Genomic DNA, 20,873 nt, shown 5'->3' with positions numbered 1-20,873 from the left:
TAAGAACATTAGATTATATCAGATAGATTTGAAGTTTTCCTTTCTCAATGGAGATTTAGAAGATGAGATTTACATTGAGTAGCCTGAAGGTTTTCCTCTCTCCTTCGATTAAGGGCTTGTATGAAAACTGAAGAATGCCATGTATGAAAGGCTCCCAGAGCTTGGTATGAAAGGCTCAATAAGTATCTCCAACAACAAGGGTTTAAGAAAGTGTCTGTTGACAATAATCTTTATGTAAAATATGAAGATGATCGTCTACTAATAGTGGTTGTGTATGTGGATGACATAATATTTGGCAGTGATGTAGAGAAGTTGGGGCATTGGTTTGAAAATTTTATGCAAACATTGTTTGAAATGTCCATTAAGGGTGAGCTATACTTCTTCTTGGGTCTGCAAATTACTCAGTCTCCATGAGGAGTTTTTATATCTCAATCCAAATATCTCATGGAAACCCTGAAGAAATTTGGAATGGAAGATTGTAAACCTATCAACACACCCATGACTACAGGCTGTAAATTGTTCAAAGAAGATGTAATGCCGCAAATATATTAGTCTGAATACAGGTCGATGATAGGAAGCTTACTATATCTGATAGCTTCAAGGCTAGATATCATGCAAGTAGTGGGAATTATGGCAAGATTTCAGGCATTTCCATGTGAAATTCATGTTGTGTTTGTTAAGAGGGTCTTAAAATATCTTCAGGATACAACTGAGTATGGAATGTGGTATGCCAAGAGTAAATACTTCAATCTGAAGGCCTACATAGATGCATATTGGGCTGGAAGTCTTGATGATAGGAAGAGTACTTTTGGTGCAACCTTCTTTTTGGCTGAATGCTTGGTGTCACGGGTTAGTAAGAAAATGGCTCTATCTCTCTATCAACTGCTAAAGTAGAATATATTGTTGCTACTACCTTTTCTACGTAGATTCTATGGATGAAGAAAACCTTGAAGGATATACAGGTAGATATGTCTAATCCCATACCAATAATAATCCAGATTTAAACAGGAACGCAACAAATTACAGAGATAACCATAAACACAAATATGCAATGGAAATAATACTTCATTTCATTAATGTAAAATATTGAAATATGCTTACAAACAGTGATCGAAATAAACCAGCTAGGGCGATGGTAGCTTCTCTCTGAGAAGAGATGTGGTGGCTACATGCCTCTGAACTATGTTACAATGAGGCTCGAAGGCCTATTTATTGTTGAGAAACAATGGAAAACCCTTCACATTCCAAAACCTAACCCTAGAAGATGAAACGCCAAATTGTGGGCCCCGTTTTTGGGTAAGTTGGTACATCAACTTCCCGGGGTCGTGAATTGGTCATATTATCTCCGTTTGACATGCATGATAGCCCATTGGAAAGATCTCTCCGATGACTACGACAAAAAAAATGATTTTTTGACAGAAAAATTGTTGGCAGTAGATTTCCCAAAAACCGTCATTTAGGGCCTCAAAACGGCTCTGGAAGTTTAGGACCCGAAAAACTACTAAAAATAGTAAATTGTGCTATAATTAAGGAAACTGAAAAAACTAAAAGAAGCACTTATGGGGATCCAAATGGGATAGGTGGTTGGCCACCAACATCCACCTGGATCATTCCTCCCCCCTTAGGAAGCAATGGTCCCCATTGCGTTGAGTTCCTCCCTAAGATGAGGAAGCTTCTGTTGAGTTGGGTCTCTGGTGAGTTGTTCTGCACTCTCTGATGTGTAAAGATATGGTGGGAAGCATGGTTGACGACGGTCCACATTGAACACTCGATCCAAGTGAAGGAATAGAGGAATGTTGTGCTTCAAAGCATTGTTGCCCGTAGCTTTGTTACTGGTGTAAGGACCATGTCGAAGTGGTCTGAGTTTCTAATTGGTTCTGGTAAGGTGTTCTCTCTACAGATGTAACCAAACTTTGTCGCCCACCTTAAACTTGTGTGGTACCCCTCTGGGTAAGGAGAAGTTGTTCCTGTGTTCTGTCATGACTGTAGCCCTCTGTTGCTGCTACTGCGTGGAGGAACCCTTCATGGGGGTCATGGATGTAGCAACGATCTTCCCCTTACTTTGGGAGCGAACCAGACAGAAAATAAATTTCGTAGTCTATGATATGAGCTTGCCGCCTTTCTTAGTAGTGATCAAAGAGGTGGCGGTAGGTGGGGCTATCTCCGTATCCTGTATAACGAATCACCCAAAGAAATAACGACAGCACGAGGCCTCGACTCATACACAGCATGTCGCCTCCACAAGTATGGCTGGCCTAATAGTACATTGCAAACATCCAGAGGTGTAACATCACACAATACCTCATCTGTGAAGGGCTTGATGCTGTAGGGAAGGCGACACTGCTGGCAAACTTTAAGATCTCGTCCTTCGTGAAGCCACCTGATACTCTACGGCTATGGGTGTGATGTAGTTGGTAGGCCCAACCGCTTCAAAAAATATGTTGAAATGAGGTGCTTTTGGCTCCCACTGTCAACAATGAATTGCAGCGGTGAACCCTTCACCCACATTTGTGAGTGGAAAAGGCACTCCCCATCCTCTGGGTCTTCTGGATCATTCTTTTGGATCTTGGCAGTGGCAACAGTGGTGCTGGGATCTGCATCAATGATCTGCTTCCCTTTGCCATTCCCCTTATCAGGTTCTGGCTCACGGTCAAAACATGCATCTAATTTAGAAGCCTTCAACTTGGCCACCAACGACTGCTTGGTCTGACACTCACTTGTGTTGTGAGTGGGGCTCTTGTTGAACTCACACCACTTTCCTATGTCCTTCTTTGGCTTCGTGGTGTTGTTCTTTTCTTGTGGATTTGACAGGTTGTCTTGGGTCACCCCGCCTTGGCTTTGTCCTTTGGGCTTCAGATTTGCAGATCCAAAGTCTCCCTTCTTCTGTTTGAACTTTTGCTCGATTTTGATAGCGTATCAGTATGCTGTGCCGAGCGAGGAGATGTTTAGGAACTCCATCTCTTCCTGGATGTATCTATGTAGGTAGCCACAGTATTTGAGTACCAAATGCAACTTAGAATATTTGATACCCAACTGTGTGTGAAGGGTATGAAAAATGTTTGTGAACTCCGACACATCTTGGTCTCGTCCCTGCTACAGTGTGGTCCATTTGATGTATTTTTCCTCATAGCTTTTGACAAGGTAGTACTGCTCCTTGATGGCATCCTGAAAGTCATTCCAAGTGGGTGTGGCTGAAAACGGTGAGCCTGTACTTTCATCCTTCTACTCGCAGTATGTTTCCCACCAGTCCTTGACGTGGGGGGCTGCTTTGAGAAGAGCGAAAACAATCTTTTCCCGACTTGAAAATTCATGAACAGAAAAATAGCCCTCTAGTAGATTTAACCATTTATCTACAGCATCCGCGTCTATTTGACCCTCGAAGATGGGGATTTCAAAATTAACTTGTACCTTAAAGGGCGTGGCATTTCCAGAGTAGCTACTGGAAGCCAATGTGTCGCCTCTTGGTAGCCGCTGAAGGATCTGCGCAAAGTTGTCCATCATCATGTTCCTTTGTCGCTCGAGGGCTTCTTCGAGCAAGATTTTGATAGGATCTCCTGCCTCTTCATCTTTCTTCTCATCTGCCATGGGAGGCCGTCGGGATTTGCGAGGCTAGTCTTGCAAAGGTTCGACCAGTTCAAGCCCTAACTCCTTATATCCCGACCTTGTTGGGGACATGCAAAGAAAAACAAAGAAAAAGCTGACCCGCTCTAATACCACTAATCCAAATTTAAACAGGAACGCAAAAAATTACATAGATAACCATAAACACAAATATGTAGCAGAAATAATACTTCATTTCATTAATGTAAAATACTGAAATATGCTTACAAACAGTGATGGAAATAAACCAGCTAGGGTGATGGTAGCTCTCTCTGAGAAGAGATGTGGTGGCTACATGCCTTTGAATTGTGTTACAATGAGGCTCGAAGGCCTATTTATTGTTGAGAAACAATAGAAAACCCTTCACATTCCAAAACCTAACCCTAGAAGATGAAACACCAAATTGTGGGCCCCGTTTTTGGGTAAGTTGGTACATAAACTTCTCGGGGTCACGAATTGGTCATATTATCTCCGTTTGACGCGCATGATAGCCCGTTGGAAAGATCTCTCCGAGGACTACAACGGAAAAGATGATTTTTTCATAGAAAAGTTGCTGGCGGTAGATTTCCCAAAAAACGTCGTTTAGGGCCTCAAAACGGCTCCGAAAGTTTAGGACTCGAAAAACTGCTAAAAATAGTAAAATGTGCTATAATTAAGGAAACTGAAAAAACTGAAAGAAGCACTTATGGGGATCCAAATGGGATAGGTGGGTGGCCACCAAAATCCACCTGGATCAAATAATGTGTGACAACACAAGTGCAATCAACATCTCAAAAACTATAGTCATGCATTAAAAAACCAAGCACATTCCTATCAAGTATCATTTCTTGAGAGAACAAGTTGTAACTAACATTGTTAAACTTGTGTATGTATGATCTGAAAATGGGGCACTAAAGGCTTCTTGTCAAGGTTACAAGAACCTCTCCCACTTCCAAAGCTTAAATATTCCCAAGACCTTATGATTAACCAATTGCGGAATTAAAAGTGCTTGAAATAGGTGTATGCTTGTGTTTGTTTTTAACTATTAAGTGTTGTAAGTTCTATTGCTTATGCTGATATGTAAATACAAGTAACAGTAAAATAGTGCAACAAATAAACAAGCACACATAACAACAACATTAATATGGAGTTCACCCAAAACTCTTAGGCTACGTCTTCTTCAGCTCTAGTCAACTCGACTAGGTTCTCTGGGATTATGACATAAGTCCTTTTATAAGCTCCATGCTCAACTCCATTGTATTAAATAGAAACAATGGACTTAGAACACCATATTATCCCTGGCTCTGAAGCTCTCAGGCTTTCTGGCTCTGGCTCTGGCTCTGGCTCTGGCTTTGGCTCTGGCTGTAGCTCTTGGCTCTGGCTCGTGGCTCTGGCTCTAGCTCTAGCTCTGGCTCTGGCTCTGGCTTTTAGCTCTTGACTTTGGCTTCTTTGAGCTCTCTCTCAGCCTCTGCGTGCCTCTGTAGTCTTCTTGACCTCCAAGATACTCTCAGAAACCTTCCAGCGACCTTTTTCAATCCTCTTGCTGCCTCGGTAACATTTAGTTACCTTCAGCACTTGTGCTCTCTGTGTTTTTATCATGCATCGGTTACAACCCTCCATCATTGAAGAACCAGACTGTTTCCTCACAAGAATCCATTTACAAATGGAAAAGAACAGGTAGGCAGGAAAACCTGGTCGTTTTGCCTTCCTATGGCCGTGTCAGCCAAATAACGGAAATACACAGCAAACTCACGCAAAACACATCATAGGCCTTTAGCCCAGACTTCAAATATTATGGAATCGACCTTATAAATCTATCGGGTCCGTCCCAATAATGCTTATCGCTATCGCTTAGGTGGGAGGTCTAAGAACCTCAATACACGGGAATACACAAAAATCCAAAATTCCTGGATTTCAAAATCTATGAAATCGGGTCTATAATTCCTTTCGGTTCCACCTTTGGCCACCATATCCCACTGCATCGTCGCATGGCCAAATGGCCAAAAACCCATTTACATAGGAAATACATAGAAAATCTGAATTTCTAGATTTCAAATATTATGGAATCGCGCTTATAAATTCCATCATTTCCGCCCTTTATCGTAAGTCACATATCGGCATATAGTAGTGCGTTGGCCCTTTGTATCGCAGGTTCACCGATTGCCAATCGTCACGATATCACAATTGGCATATCGCATTGGTAACGGCCCAGGTGTTATTTCCTTTGGTCATGCCAATCACCGATCCACTGATCAAATCTTAACCATTGATCTGCGACTACTAATCCAATGACTGATAGTCCATTTCGGGTACGTAACTTGCATGGGGATTAACCACCTGAAAAAGCAGTTTTCTCTCTCCTCCGCCATGCCATGCATCAACCAATGTATGGATTCGGGCAGAGCCTGTCCAGTACTGCTTACCGCTTGAGTCCCGCCCGAAATACCGCTTACTACTCCTTCCTTTGGAAACTCAAAAGGTTTGTCTGTTTGATTTATAAATCCGTCGGGTCCGCCGAATGCCTTTGCGCCTATTTTAAGTCCTTTCCCTTTTTTTATTGAGATGCGATGGGTTCTAGGGGTTTTGATGTTAAAAATCACATTTTCCCTTAAGTCCCATTTATATAAGAATTTCCCTCCTCTTCAAAGGACAAAGGAAAACTTCTTTTTGCGATAACTTCTTCATCTGAAGTCCATTTTAGCCCATTCAAGTTGTAGTAGATTCAGAATGAAAAGATCTATGCAATGGGACTATTTCCAAGAGCATCCTTGGACTTTAATTTTCCTCTATGAGGAACTCTTTAGACTTAGAAGTTTATTCTAGATCCATTTTGGATCACACCTTCCCACTAAAATAACTTTTGGTCTCCAAAAGACTGACATACTGATCTAAATAGTAAATGAGAGTAACAACACCCTCTTCTTTCAGCCTCCATACGCTTGCCTTGCATAGTGCCTCTAAACCAAAGTCTCTAACCACTTTCCTTCCTAGATGGGATGGTCCTCTTGGGAAGAACTATTTTCCTCCTTGACTTCATGCAGAACTCCTATTGAGATGGTCACAGAAGGTAGTTTGAACTTCTCTACCTTGATCATTGATCCAAGTTGGCTCCAAAAAATGTGAAGTTACATCTGCTTCACAAAATTTTCATTTGTACCTGTTTGAAAAGCTGTCAACAACAACTGTTAACAACAACAGAAATACAGACAACAATTGGATGGCCTAAAACTCCTGCTTCAACAAAAGAAACAGATCTCACATCTTGTGAACACCTCCATGTCTTACATCTGCATACAAATGATGGATTAGATACCAAGCCCACAAAACATGCCTTTAAAACAAATGACCCTTCAAGTTAAGCATGTGGAAAAGATCTCAAGGATTCTTTTGAAAAGATGAAACACTTCATCATCATCTCCATCTTAGAGACCACATCAACTTTTCTCAAGTCAATATTGCATCACATGCATGTCAAAGAAATCAACCCTTAAAGTTAATCACACACACATGTTCAAAAACAAGGAAATCATCAACATCCCTGTGTTCATGCACAACATTCTCATGCATGCATTTCATCCTTCAAATTTTGCTTAAGCACACTGTACTTTCGAATCTGAAATGAATTATAATGTTGCAGCAATAAAGTGAGTATCCTACTCAACTTCTCCATTCACCTTCTTGGTAAAATCTTGCAACTTGCATTCCATTAACAAAGAAATGGAAATAGATGCTTTATATCAAAATACATGCAATCTTAATTGGATAAGAACTCTATCCATTTCCTACCAATCCTTTTCAAAGGTCTTTCCTTTCTCTGCACATCAGCATCAACATGTGAATCATCTTGAAACACATCATCCATGGAAACTTTCTTTCCATTTCTACCATTTTATTTTTCCACTTTCTTTAAGTTTTGTGGAAGCATTGTTGGATTCAGAGTCCAACACCTTTCAGAAAGATGCCCTTGCTTATGGCAGTAAGTGCAACACATGTGCATCCTCTTGACAACATGATTTTCCTTGTCCAATGGACCTTTGGCTCCTTGCTTCCTTTCCTTCAAATGTTTCCTGTAGGTGGCCATTCTCTTCCAACATCTAGAAACATTATGGTTATCCAAACCACAAAAGGAACATGCATTTCTTTTCCCATACCTATATGGAAATTTATCATGCTTAACATAATCAAAAGGAAAATGTTTAGAACCAGATTTATACCTTTATTTTTCACCTTTATTGCCTTCATGAGGAGGTGAATCAAATGAAGAAGTGGCTCCCTTTGGAACACCATCAATCTCTTCAAGGTTGTTAGAGTTTCCACAACTCTTTAGTTCAAGTGTTTGCTTCTGAACACCTACATCCTGCAAATGATGTTTCAGGCTATTGCATTCCTCCTAAATACAATCTTCACACTCTTGAGGTAGAAGACCTGCAATGCAACTCCTTCTTGGAGCTGTTTCAATGGCCTTCATGGTAGCTTTGGAACTCTCTCCATAATCTTGTCCATAGCCAAGACCCAAATACTTATGCCTTTCCTCAACTATTATTGGCTCAACAATACCTTGTGCATGTTTACCAAAGCCCTTTCCTTCATAGCCCATCTTGGATATTAACTTGGAACCTATGCCTCTAGTATGTTTTTCAAAAGAACCAACATAAACATTCTTAGAGGAATTTGAAGACAAACTGGAATTATTTACCTCTTCTTAAAGCTGATAGTTGACCAAGGCTTCTTTTTCAACAAAGATCTGTATCTCCAACTCATGCATCCTTTCCAGGTTCATATTTGCAATATGAAGTTGCCTCTCCATTTCCTACAATTTGTCAGAAAGCAACTGCTTCTCTTCCTCCACAGAATTCAACTGCTCTCTAAGTATGCTTCTCTTCCTTCCATCCTCATACATTTCCCTCACCTTTTCCATCATGATGAACAAGTCTTGCTTCGTGTCTGCATCAAAGAGTCTTGTGATGAAGGAGGAATTTGAGGACTCACTTGTAGAAGTTGTCATTATGCCAATGAACAAGAGAATTTCAAACAAGATTAACAAAGAGCTTATTCAGGCAACCTTTTGCAACAAACCTCTTGTGCTTCAAGGATTTCTTTGAGGTCCTTTGGGATAAGAAGAATGCCTTCAGCCCTTCTTCCTTCTTGTCCTTCCTGGATTGAGCTATCAATAGCTTTCTCGTCACCTCTGCAAACTCAAACAATAGTCAGTCTGCAAACAAGCATACAATCAAGCTTTGATTGTTTAAACACCTTTCAAACAAGAAATATTTGCTATGTCAATCAAGCATTCCGATCTAATACCACTTGCTCTAGTACAACCAGCTTTGATATCACCTTCCTGAAGGTGTGTTTAATCAATCTCAAGCTCTGATACCACCTGATCTGAAAATGGGGCGCTAAAGGCTTCTTGTCAAGCTTACAAGAACCTCTCCCACTTCCAAAGCTTAAATATTCCCAAGACCTTATGATTAACCAATTGAAGAAGTAAAAGTGCTTGAAATAGGTGTATGCTTGTGTTTGCTTTTAACTATTAAGTGTTGTAAGGTTTGTTGCTTATGCTGATATGTAAATACATGTAACAATAAAACAGTGCAACAAATAAACAAGCACACATAACAACAATATTAATATGGAGTTCACCCAAAACTCTTGGGCTACATCTCCTTGAGCTCTAGTCAGCTCGACTAGGCTCTCTGGGATTATGGCATAAGTCATTTTACAAGCTCCACACTGAACTCCATTGTATTACATAGAAACAATGGGCTTAGAACACCATATTATCCCTGGCTCTGAAGCTCTCAGGCTTTCTGGCTCTGGCTTTGGCTCTGGCTCTGGCTCTAGTGCTAGCTCTTGGCTCTAGCCTGGCTCTAGCTTTGGCTCTGGCTCTTGGCTCTCTGCTTTGGCTTCTCTGAGCTCTCTCTCGGCCTCTACATGCCTTTGTAGTCCGCTTGACCTCCAAGCGACTCTCAACAACCTTCCAGTGACCTTTTTCAGTCCCCCTGCTCCCTTAGCAACCTTCAACTACCTTTAGCACTTGTGCTCTTTGTGTTTTTATCATGCATTGGTTACAGTCCTCCATCATTGAAGAACTCGACTGTTTCCTCACAAGAATCTGTTTACAAATGGAAAAGAAAATGTGGGAAGGAAAACCCAGTCATTTTTCCTTCCTCTGGCCATGTCAGCCAAATAATGGAAATACATAGGAAATGAACACAAAACACATCATGGACCTTTTTATCGGGAAATCTAGTGTCTATGCAGAGCTGCTAGTCCCACTAAGATGGGTAGGTATCTTAGAAACAAACAGATTAAAGTTACTTTCGTTTTCCTTTATGAGAAGTAGATAGGAGAGGATCAAAGAATACCAACCTCGATCTTTCGCTCGGTTCTTTGCTTGTTCCTTCTCCTTACCGACATGTCTTTGCTGCTTCTCCCTTGACCACTCTGCTTCAAAGAGTACCTGTAAAGTCAAAGCAGCATAATACCTTCAAAGTGAAGAGATCTATAATCATAAGCAATATAGGACTAGATATATATTGACCACACAAATGCATATACTATCATACATACAAGAATGTGGAGGAAAACATGAATAGATTTATTGATATAAAGATTAGAAGAGAGGATTACAACCCATTGATCTGACCCAGCATCATCCTCCTAACATGAAAGCCCTTCTTCACCTCATGAAAAGCTTAGATCACCAAACACTATGATATTCCACCAAGAAACCAACAACACTTCCTTACAAGATTCAAAATTCCTGCCTCTGGATCTCTGGGATGAGGGATCCATATATAGATGATTGTAGGGAGGTGAGTCAGCTTCTGGGATTCTGATTAGTGTCTTCTCTCTGATAGTTCTTGATTCCACCTGGAGATTGATGATCTCTTACTCATCCCTGGGTGAATTAGGAGAGGCATGTGTCACAGGAGAAGCTTCTAGAAGATTCCATGATCATCCACCTCGCAAACTGTCTATGCCATTTGTCCATTCTCGCCCATTGCACCCTATAGAAGGGCTTTCTAGTATGGATCGCACCTTTTACACTAGGGAAGTGAGATGCATCACACCCTTAGCACTGAGCAACCTGTATGGTCCAGCTTTGACCAATTCTGAGCAGTTTTCTGTGGAGAACTTTTGGGAGATGATGTAATCAGCTGACCTTGTTCCTTTAGGGTATGAAACAACACTTTTAGGGACTCAAAAGCCCTTGGTTGATGGAAATATATGATTGGGGTTTTAGTGCCCAAAAATGTCTATAACAGTTGCCCCCTAAAGCATGAGGTCGTTAATCTTTTGATGTCAGGTGAAATGCTTTATCATGAGGATCCGAGGTTTTTCGAGCTGGAAGGCGACCTATAATAAGATACAAAACAATACATTATCTTCATAATATTTTCATGATCTAGCTGAGGCAGGCATTCCCATGCTTAGCTTTATAAATTCATTTTCATGTACATAGGATAGACAACCGTCTATGTGGCAGACTAATGATTCTAATAGAGTCATCATCCTTTGATTCGGATGATCATCTGTGCAGCACTGATGTACATTTGATGTCTTTATTTTCCTAAATATATCACAGCCCGGATGGATGAAACTAGATCCGGGGTCTTCAAACTCATCTAATCTTCGCCCAAAGTACAAGTCGATCCATGTGAAAAATGTTCTGAAGTTGAACATGGAAATACATCGCCTGATTACTAGCCAATGATGTAAGCTGTTAATAGGCGTGAGAGGAATCATCGATAATGATGATGACCCTAAAGGTATGATAGTACAATTTGCGTGGTGTGAAAATGCGACTTGGCATCGAACACCACGCAAAATCTCTCGGTCAAAGGCCATTGATGTAAACCTGTCGCTGAAAATGAGAAACTTGCCATTGAGGCATGCAAGCTTCAAAGTACTGAAAGGGTTGTTCCTAGGTCGACTTCTTGGATAATGAGCTGATGTCGACAAGAAGTGACCCGTCATAGGAGGGCCTTAATGAATCCCACATCTATGACATGGAACAGAGAAAATTACTATTGGAAGTGAAAACAATCTGATGATACAGGGTTCACGGTGGTGGTCATGAAAGAATGAAGTGTAAAGGTATTGCAGTGGACGAGACACAAAATGGGTTGGTGAATTCTCTGATCGACTTCTCTTGAACATATCAATGACACTTAAAATGGATTGGTAGCATTAACCCCAAATATGGATGGTACGGTGGACCAATGGTAATATGACCGGTGAACGAAATAACCTAACCCGACTCAGACATGGAGTGAAAAGTGTCATGTTCAAGAGCGACTTTGCTACCAATAAAGTTTCTTCAAGTTTTCTTCCCATTTTTTCCCCAGTTATTGCTGACCAATACCTCTTTATTTTTATCAAGCTTGAGGAGGATAACATATGCTTGTTCTATAATTTTCCCTTCGGGCAAACCCGTCACTATGTTTTAACGAGCCTAGCGACAGTGAAACTCATTCTTGTCTATATGGACAAGTTTGTCGCTATTGGTTTTAACGAGTTTAACGACAAAGATAACTCGGTCCTTTTTCAATTTTAGAGAGTTTGAAAAGGGACGTAAAGGAAACTCCAATAATCCTTTTTCATCATATAATCCCTTAAGTCCGAAAAAGTATAAAATAATACGAAAGGGATGAATTTTCGATAATTTTAATGAGTCGAACAAAACAAGCGCTCAATCTTTTTGTGTAATAATCCCTCAGGTCCAAAAAGATTAAAATCTAGAGGAGGGATAGCACTCTTGGTAGCTTTAACGAGCTGGAGAGGCCAACTTCTCTGCAATCTTTTCATATCTTACGAGTCAGATGAAAAGAGCTTAAAGGAGACTCGTTTTTTTTTAGGAACAAGTGATAATTTCGGGTAGCAGCTGATTCCAGGTAAGGTTTGGAATTTCCAATCACGGCAGTGTCACAAGGATGGCTAACAGAATCACTCTTCGCAGTTGTTCCTCAAAAGGGGTAAACAATCAAATGGAGGCGAATGATCGGCTAAAACAGAGTGGAGGTGATGATGAGAACATGACCAAGGCTCAAGAGCTGATGATAATGCATTCACAATGGTTATTTATCGGAAATTGGTTCATTTTTTAACGAGCTTAAACTCTGGGGGAAACATTTGCTCATTGCTTAGGTTTAATTTTTAATGAGCTTGAACTTCACATAAACGCTGCTCGTGATAATGGTCATTGATTATTTGATTTCACTGCTAACACTTTGTTCTTTCGATGGTCATACTGCCTGTTCAATTCCTTCATCAAACCGATTAGAAATTGTTGGGTCCCTATAATACTAGTGATTACCCCATTACTATTGTAGTTATACCCCTTATTTATATTGTTGTGCCCCTATTACCCCCATATTGTTATTTCTGTGCCCCATAGAATCCCTCTATTGTTATTTTTGTGGCTTTATATTATTATTGTTAGGTCGGCTGGATTATATTGTGACTCCTTAGACTCCTATATATAGAAAGGAGGTTTTGTCATTTGTATCATCCAAGAATTTTTCATTTATGTAATGTAAAGGAGGTTGCCCCCTCGAAGAGGCTGAATTCTAAGGCGTTGATCTATCTTTTCTATCTTTTCTTGAGCTGGTTTCATAACATTTGGTATCAGAGCTTTGGAATTCTAGGGTTTCGCTGCTCCAAACAGGTCATCGTGGAATTTTCGCTATAATGTTTTTTCTGTGACGTTTCAGAAGTCGAAAAAAAAACCCATTTGAGAAGAATTGACGCTGAACCTTGGGTCCAAATTTCAGAGCTTTTCGCGCGATATTGTCGGAGATATGATCTGAGGAATTTTACCTTTTTGCAGACTCCTGAATTACATTCAAAACAGGTGATCTGGGGAAAAGCGTCATAACTCTTTCTCTGAGGATCAGATTGAAATTTCATAAAAAGGTATAGAAAGAGGACAGACTGTAGTTTCGTTTGTGTGTGTTTCAGATTCAAAGGTTGAAACAGTGACTCGTGGCACGTCGTACAAGTTCGCTCTACTGAACCAGTTTAAAAGAAAGTCACTGTGGGAGATTTCACATAACTCTTCCTTGGAGAATCCAATTTGGCTCAGACTTGCGGCATTGGAAAGAGGACACAGAAGGCTACTACAGGTAGCAATTTCAGAATTGGATGATCCGAAATTACAGAGATACATCAGATTCAATATCAGGCTTCTATAAAGTGAAAAAAGGTGTGTAGTTTTTTTTTAAATTTTTGTGTAAGCTTGGTTTAACGGAATTCAAAGGGCATAGTAAAGCATTATTATCGGTAACTGATGCCCCGAGGAAAGAAAATGCAAACACCTAGTAAGGAACCTGAAAGCTCTAGCATGACCCATGAAGAAGAGGAAGAAATGCTACATGATATATCAAAATTACAAGAACAAGTGCAACAAATGTCATGCTCACAAAAGCTAACAGAAGCTAAGATAAGTGGCGTGGAATCTAAGATAAATGGCGTGGAATCTAAGATAAAGGGCATGGAAGCTAAGATGGATGATTCGAAGACAAACTTGAAGAGAGACATGGCAGATTTGAAGATAGATATGAAGACAGACATGGAAGAATTGAAGAAGTTGCTACAAGAAAGGGTCACTAATGGTGAAAAGGTAGTAAAGGAAACTCATGATGAAAACAAAAGAAATGTTAATCATAATACCATAGATGCTAATGTTGGATCGAAGAATCACCATATTCCAAAAATTGATATGAGGAAGTTTGATGGCAAGGATCCCGCTACATGGATATTACAGATGGAGCAATTCTTCGATCTCAATAATGTGCAAAACGCACAAAAGGTACGTATGGCAACTGTATATTTGGAACCAAATCAGTTTGTATGGTATCAATGGCTTTGCTCTCGTAAACAATTTATCACTTGGGCAATTTTTATGGAAGAATTGATAGCACATTATGAAGATACAAAAAGAAACACTTTTTTTAGCCAATTGATAAGTCTCAAACAAAAGGGTTCAGTAATGGAGCACATTGAGGAGTTCCAAAAATTGAACATAAGGGTAAAAGATATTCCAGAGGAGCATAGGATTGATGTGTTCATAGGGTCTTTAAAGGATAATATCCAACATGATGTTCGCCTTTGGGAACCGGATTCATTAGAGAAGACATTCAGGTTAGCAAGAAAAATGGAAAGAAAAATTATGGCAACCAAGAAGCATACCACTCACAACTATAAAGACGGAAGTGTTGTTGCCCCTAATCTTCCACAACCTATAAGGTTGACACCACAACAATTGGAAGAAAAAAGAGCAAAAGGGCTTTGTTACAGTTGTGATATCAAATACACTAAAGGTCATAAGTGTGCTGAGAAGAAATTATTCTACATAGATTGTGAAGAGGAAGAAGAAAAGGAGCAAGAAAGGTGAAAAGAAGAAGATATACTCCAGGAACAAAACCTAGATGAAGAACAAATAAATCCGACCATATCTTGTAATGCATTGGCGGGAATTACCACTCCTCAAACCATCAAGATAGAAGGACAAATCAAGAAGAAAAAGGTAATAGTGTTGATTGATTCAGGAAGCACCCACAATTTTATTAATTGTAGGGTAGCAAAAGAATTGAATTGCTTCCTATATCCAGCACCAGAGTGTCAAGTGATGATTGCAAATGGAGGAACAATAAATTTCTTTGGAAAGTGCCATAATATCAAGCTATCCATGGGACAATATGTATTGACTAGCCTAATGCTTTCCATTCCAATGGGAGGTGCGGATGTTGTACTAGGAGTCCAATGGCTACAATCCTTGGGTACAATAGCTTTTAATTTTCAAGAACTTTTCATCAAATTTTCTGCAGAAGGAAAGGAAGTTGAATTAAGGGGTATTGCAGGGAAACCAAGAAAGATAATCAACTCTCATGGTATGACAAAGCTTCTAAAAAAGGAGCAAAGAGGTGTAATTGCACAATTATGCTCGCTAGATGTTTCCACATTGGAATCATCTATTTCTCCAGATCTCCAAAAAGTCTTGGACAATCATTCCAAGGTATTTGAGACTCCCAAGGGTCTCCCACCTATGCGTGATCATGATCATGCTATTCATCTGATTCCAGGAAGTGTTCCTCCAAACATCAGGCCGTACAGATATCCCTATGTCCAAAAAAGTGAAATTGAACGTATGGTTGCAGAAATGCTAGAGGCTGGTATAATTCAACCGAGTCAAAGTTCTTTCTCAGCTCCAGTAGTATTGGTGCACAAGAAGGATGGATCATGGCGCATGTGTCCAGATTATAGGGAGCTCAACAAGCTCACTATTAAAGATAAGTTCCCCATTCCTGTTATTGATGAATTACTAGATGAATTGCATGGATCAATTTACTTCACCAAGTTGGATCTTCGTTCGGGATATCATCAAATCAGAATGAAGATTGAATACATTCCAAAAATGGCATTTAGAACTCATGAGGGTCATTATGAATTTTTGGTCATGCCTTTTGGCCTTACCAATGCACCTTCAACATTTCAAGGTTTGATGAATTCAATTTTCAAACCATTCCTTAGAAAATTTGTGTTAGTATTTTTTGATGATATACTAATCTACAACAAGTCTTGGAAGGATCATGTTGAACATGTTGACAGGGTGCTACAACTATTGGAGGAGAAACAATTATATGCAAAAACATCCAAATGTTTCTTTGGAGTCCAGGAGGTGGAATATTTGGGTCATATTGTATCTCATGAAGGAGTTAAGGTAGACCCTAGCAAAATTAAAGCCATTAAGGAATGGAAAATCCCCACATCCATAAAGCATCTGCGAGGATTTCTTGGGTTGACAGGGTATTATCGCAAGTTTGTTAAGAATTATGGGAGAATAGAAGCACCTCTAACAACATTATTGAAGAAAGATTCATTTTCATGGACTCCGGAAGCAACAAAGGCCTTTGAACATCTTAAAGAGGCAATGTGCCAAGCACAGGTCTTAGCTACACCGGACTTCACAAAAACCTTTATTGTGGAATGTGATGCTTCAGGAAATGGAATTGTTGCTGTTCTAATGCAAGATGAAAGACCCATTGCTTTTGAAAGTCGTCCAATCAAGGGAAAGTTTTTAAGCAAAGCTATTTATGAGAAGGAATTGTTGGCAATACTCCATGCACTTAAGAAATGGCGACCCTACCTAATGGGAAGACACTTCAAGGTAAAAACGGATCATGATAGCCTTAAATAATTTTTAGAACAAAGATTATCCTCTGAAGAGCAACAAAAGTGGGTCACAAAGATGTTGGGTTATGAATTTGAAATCATCTACAAAAAAGGGAAGCAAAATGTGGTGGCAGATGCATTCTCAAGAAAGGATGAGGATGTGGAAGCATTGTTGTGTGCCATTTCTATTATCCAACCAGATTGGATAAACGAAGCAAGGGAGGAATGGAAGAATGACGAAGAAGTGTGGGCACTTATTCGAAAGCTACAACAAGATTCCAGTACTTCTGATACATTTAGCTGGAAAAATGATTCGTTATGGTACAAAGATCGCTTATACCTCTGTAAGAATTCCCAACTAAAACAAAAGATTCTTATGGAATTGCACACTTCTCCCTTAGGAGGGCACTCAGGATTTTTAAAAACTTACCACAGGGTTAAGAAGGAATTTTTTTGGGATGGCCTTAAATCAGATATTCAAAAGTTTGTGGCGGAATGTTTGGTTTGCCAGCAAAATAAAGTTGAAACAATTAAGACACCGGGTCTATTACAACCTTTATCCATTCCAAGCCAACATTGGGAGGAGGTTTCAATGGATTTTATCACAGGTTTACCCAAGTCTGAGGGAAAGAGTGTCATCATGGTGGTAGTTGACAGACTTACCAAGTATGCACACTTTTGTGCATTATCACATCCATTTAAAGCCAGTACAGTTTCTACTGCATTTATGGAAACAGTTCAAAAGCTACATGGAAACCCAAAGATTATTGTAAGTGACAGAGATCCCATTTTCACTGGAAATTTTTGGACAGAATTATTTTCTTCTCTTGGTACTCAGTTAGCTCATAGCTCATCTTATCATCCTCAATCTGATGGGAAAACTGAGATAGTAAACAAATGTTTGGAAGGATATCTTCGTTGCTTTGTATCTGATAAACAGACACAATGGGTCAAATGGTTGCCTCTGGCTGAATGGTGGTATAACACTTCCTTCCATACAGCAAAAAAAATGACCCCATTTATGGCACTTTATGGGTATCAACCACCATCCATCACATCATATTTAAGAGAAAATTCTAAGGTTCAGGCAGTGGAACATCACATCGAACATCAACAACAAGTCCTCCAACTCTTAAAGGATAACCTCATGTTGGCACAAAATAGAATGAAACAACAGGCAGATCAACATCGCAGTGAAAGAAGTTTTGATGTAGGTGATTGGGTATTCCTACAGCTACAACCATATAAGAAAATGTGTTGGAAATAATACTGAGAGGGGGGGTGAATCAGTATTATCAAGCAATTTACCAAATCTTCCTTATTTGATCTTTTGAATTATTCTTGCATATCAGTACCATAAAATAATGAGCATGAATAAAGAAAATAGACAGTCACACCAAAGAACACAAGATGTAAGGTGGAAACCCAATGCGGGAGAAAACCACCTGCTGCAATATGTCTCTATCTTCTTTCAAGAAATTCTTATTACAATGATTTTGTACTGGTGCAGTCCTTTACCAGCACGCAGGCTGCAACCTGCAGAGAGCTACAACTCTCTCTCGTTTTCCAGTTTCTCCTGGAAGGGAGCTACAACCCCCTACTTCTTTTCATGAAGAATCAAATGATCAACAAGTATACAACAGATACAGTCCACTACAGATATCAGATCAGTAATTACAGAAATAACCCAGAACACCTTATGAACAGAAATATACAGTCAACAGATCATCTTAAGACAGGGACGCATATTTTCTTTCTGTGACCTGCGACTGGACGCAGTCTACCTTCCACTGTTCTGCGTGCCGACGCACTGTTCCTCTATGCTTTGCTGCGACCGGCACACCCAGAAACACTATCGCGCCGCGTCTTTTGCTTCAGAGACGCACCCAATAACACAGTCGCGCCGCGTCCTTTGCCTCAGAGACGCTCCTGAGCCTTTACTGTACTGCGTCCCGGCGCACTTTCCCTTCACTGAACCTGCGTCCCTTCAGATATAAAAGATATGAGGACTTCAGAACCAACCCAAACACTCAGATCCACAGATCTGATCATGCGCCATAGAGATCACAGTCCATTAGAAGATTCGCCTTCATAGATCTGGACTAGATCTCACCAAAAGATATTCAACCAAGATGATGCTAAATCCAAATGAACTCCTTTGCTTTATATAGGCAAGCTTCTCCCCAAAACATGGAACAAAACCACGAGCCGACACCATAGAAACACAAAACCGTCGGCTAGATACCACACAAGAAACCCCCACGTGCTTTTCTCTGCCTTGAAATGTGTGCACTGGGCGGACGCACCTCCTGAACGGCTGGCCTGCGTCCCTGGACGCGGGTTCTGTATGGTATACCTGCGGGGACGCACTTGCTGAACATATTTCCTGCGTCCTTCTTGATTTATCACCTGAAAGGGTTTGCCATCAAGGACAACACCTGAATCATAATGCCAACAATCTCCCCCTTTGACATCAAGGGCAAAGGGTATGCTCCCCCTATGCTCATGCATCTCCAGATCTGTAACCAGACATCCATCATGAAGGAGATAGAGACATATTGCAGCTATTTCCAAGATCTCCTTTTCCATAATGCCAACAATGCATTATGTGCTCCCCCTGAGCCTATACCACCAATAGGAAGATGATCAACAGTAAGATGATGCATCAACAACCCCCAGCTTTTGCCTGAGGTATTCAAAAGTGTCCCTGGGCAACGGTTTGGTGAAAATATCAGCAACTTGTTCCTTAGAAGGAACATACTCCAACTTGACCTTCTGTTCAAGTACTTGTTCCCGGAGAAAATGGTACTTGATTGGTATGTGCTTGGTTTTTGAATGCATAACCGGATTCTTTGAGATGCTGATTGCACTTGTGTTGTCACATAAGATAGGAATAGGAGGTGTACAAGTGATGTGATAATCCTGCAAAGTCTGCATCATCCAAAGAAGTTGGGTGCAACAAGATGCAGCAGCAACATATTCCGCTTCAGCTGTAGACAAGGCAATTGAACTCTGTTTCTTGCTGAACCAAGAGACCAGTCTGGGACCCATAAAGAACGCACCACCACTTGTGCTTTTCCTGTCATCCACGCTTCCGGCCCAATCTGCATCTGTATAGGCATGAAGAGTAAGATCTGTATCTCTAGGATACCATAAGCCATAATTTTGAGTCCCTTGAAGATATTTGAAAATTCTCTTTACTGCTTGAAGATGAGTCTCCTTCGGATTTGCCTGAAATCTTCCAACTATTCCAACTGCATGCATGATGTCTGGTCGGGTACCTGTCAAATATAGTAAACTTCCAATCATAGATCTGTAGGTTGGTTGATGTACTGCTGCAGATTCATCATTTGCACTGAGACTACATCCTGTGACCATGGGTGTACATACTGGTTTTGCATCTTCCATGCCATATTTCTTTAAAATCTGCTTGAGATACTTGGTTTGAGATAAAAAGATTCCTCCTTCCTTCTGTTGGATTTGCAAACCAAGGAAATATGTCAGTTCTCCTAGCAAGGACATTTCAAATTCTTTCTGCATGACTGAGGCAAAGCTTTGACTCATAGCTTCTTCATTACTGCCAAAAATAATGTCATCAACATACACAACAAGTATTAGCAATTTGTCATTTTCAACTTTTATATACAGATTGCTATCTGCTGAACCTTTTAAGAAACCTTGTTGATGAAGATATTTGTCCAACCGGTAGTACCAAGCCCTTGGAGCTTGTTTGAGACCATAGAGAGCCTTTTTCAATCGGCATACAAGATTTGGATCATTTCCAAGAATGAACCCATCTGGCTGTTCAATGTACACTTCTTCTTCCAAGTCTCCATTCAAAAAGGCTGATTTCACATCCATTTGAAATACTTTGAAGTTCTGAAAACTTGAGAGAGCAAGGAACATTCGGATGGCCTCAAGTCTTGCAACAGGAGCAAAAGTTTCTTCAAAGTCTATTCCTTCTTGCTGCGCATACCCTTTACAAACGAGTCTGGCTTTGTTTCTAATTACTTCTCCATTTTCATTCAATTTATTTTTGAAGACCCATTTTGTTCCAATAACATTCTTATCTTTTGGTCTAGGAACCAGCTCCCAAGTGTTGTTCTTTTCGATTT

The sequence above is a fragment of the Pinus tabuliformis genome, chromosome J, assembly GCF_031772625.1.
Source record: "Pinus tabuliformis cultivar Carrire ecotype Pingquan chromosome J, CPIR1, whole genome shotgun sequence".
Lineage (NCBI taxonomy): Eukaryota > Viridiplantae > Streptophyta > Pinopsida > Pinales > Pinaceae > Pinus > Pinus tabuliformis.
Note: the sequence above shows the minus strand (reverse complement) of the source record.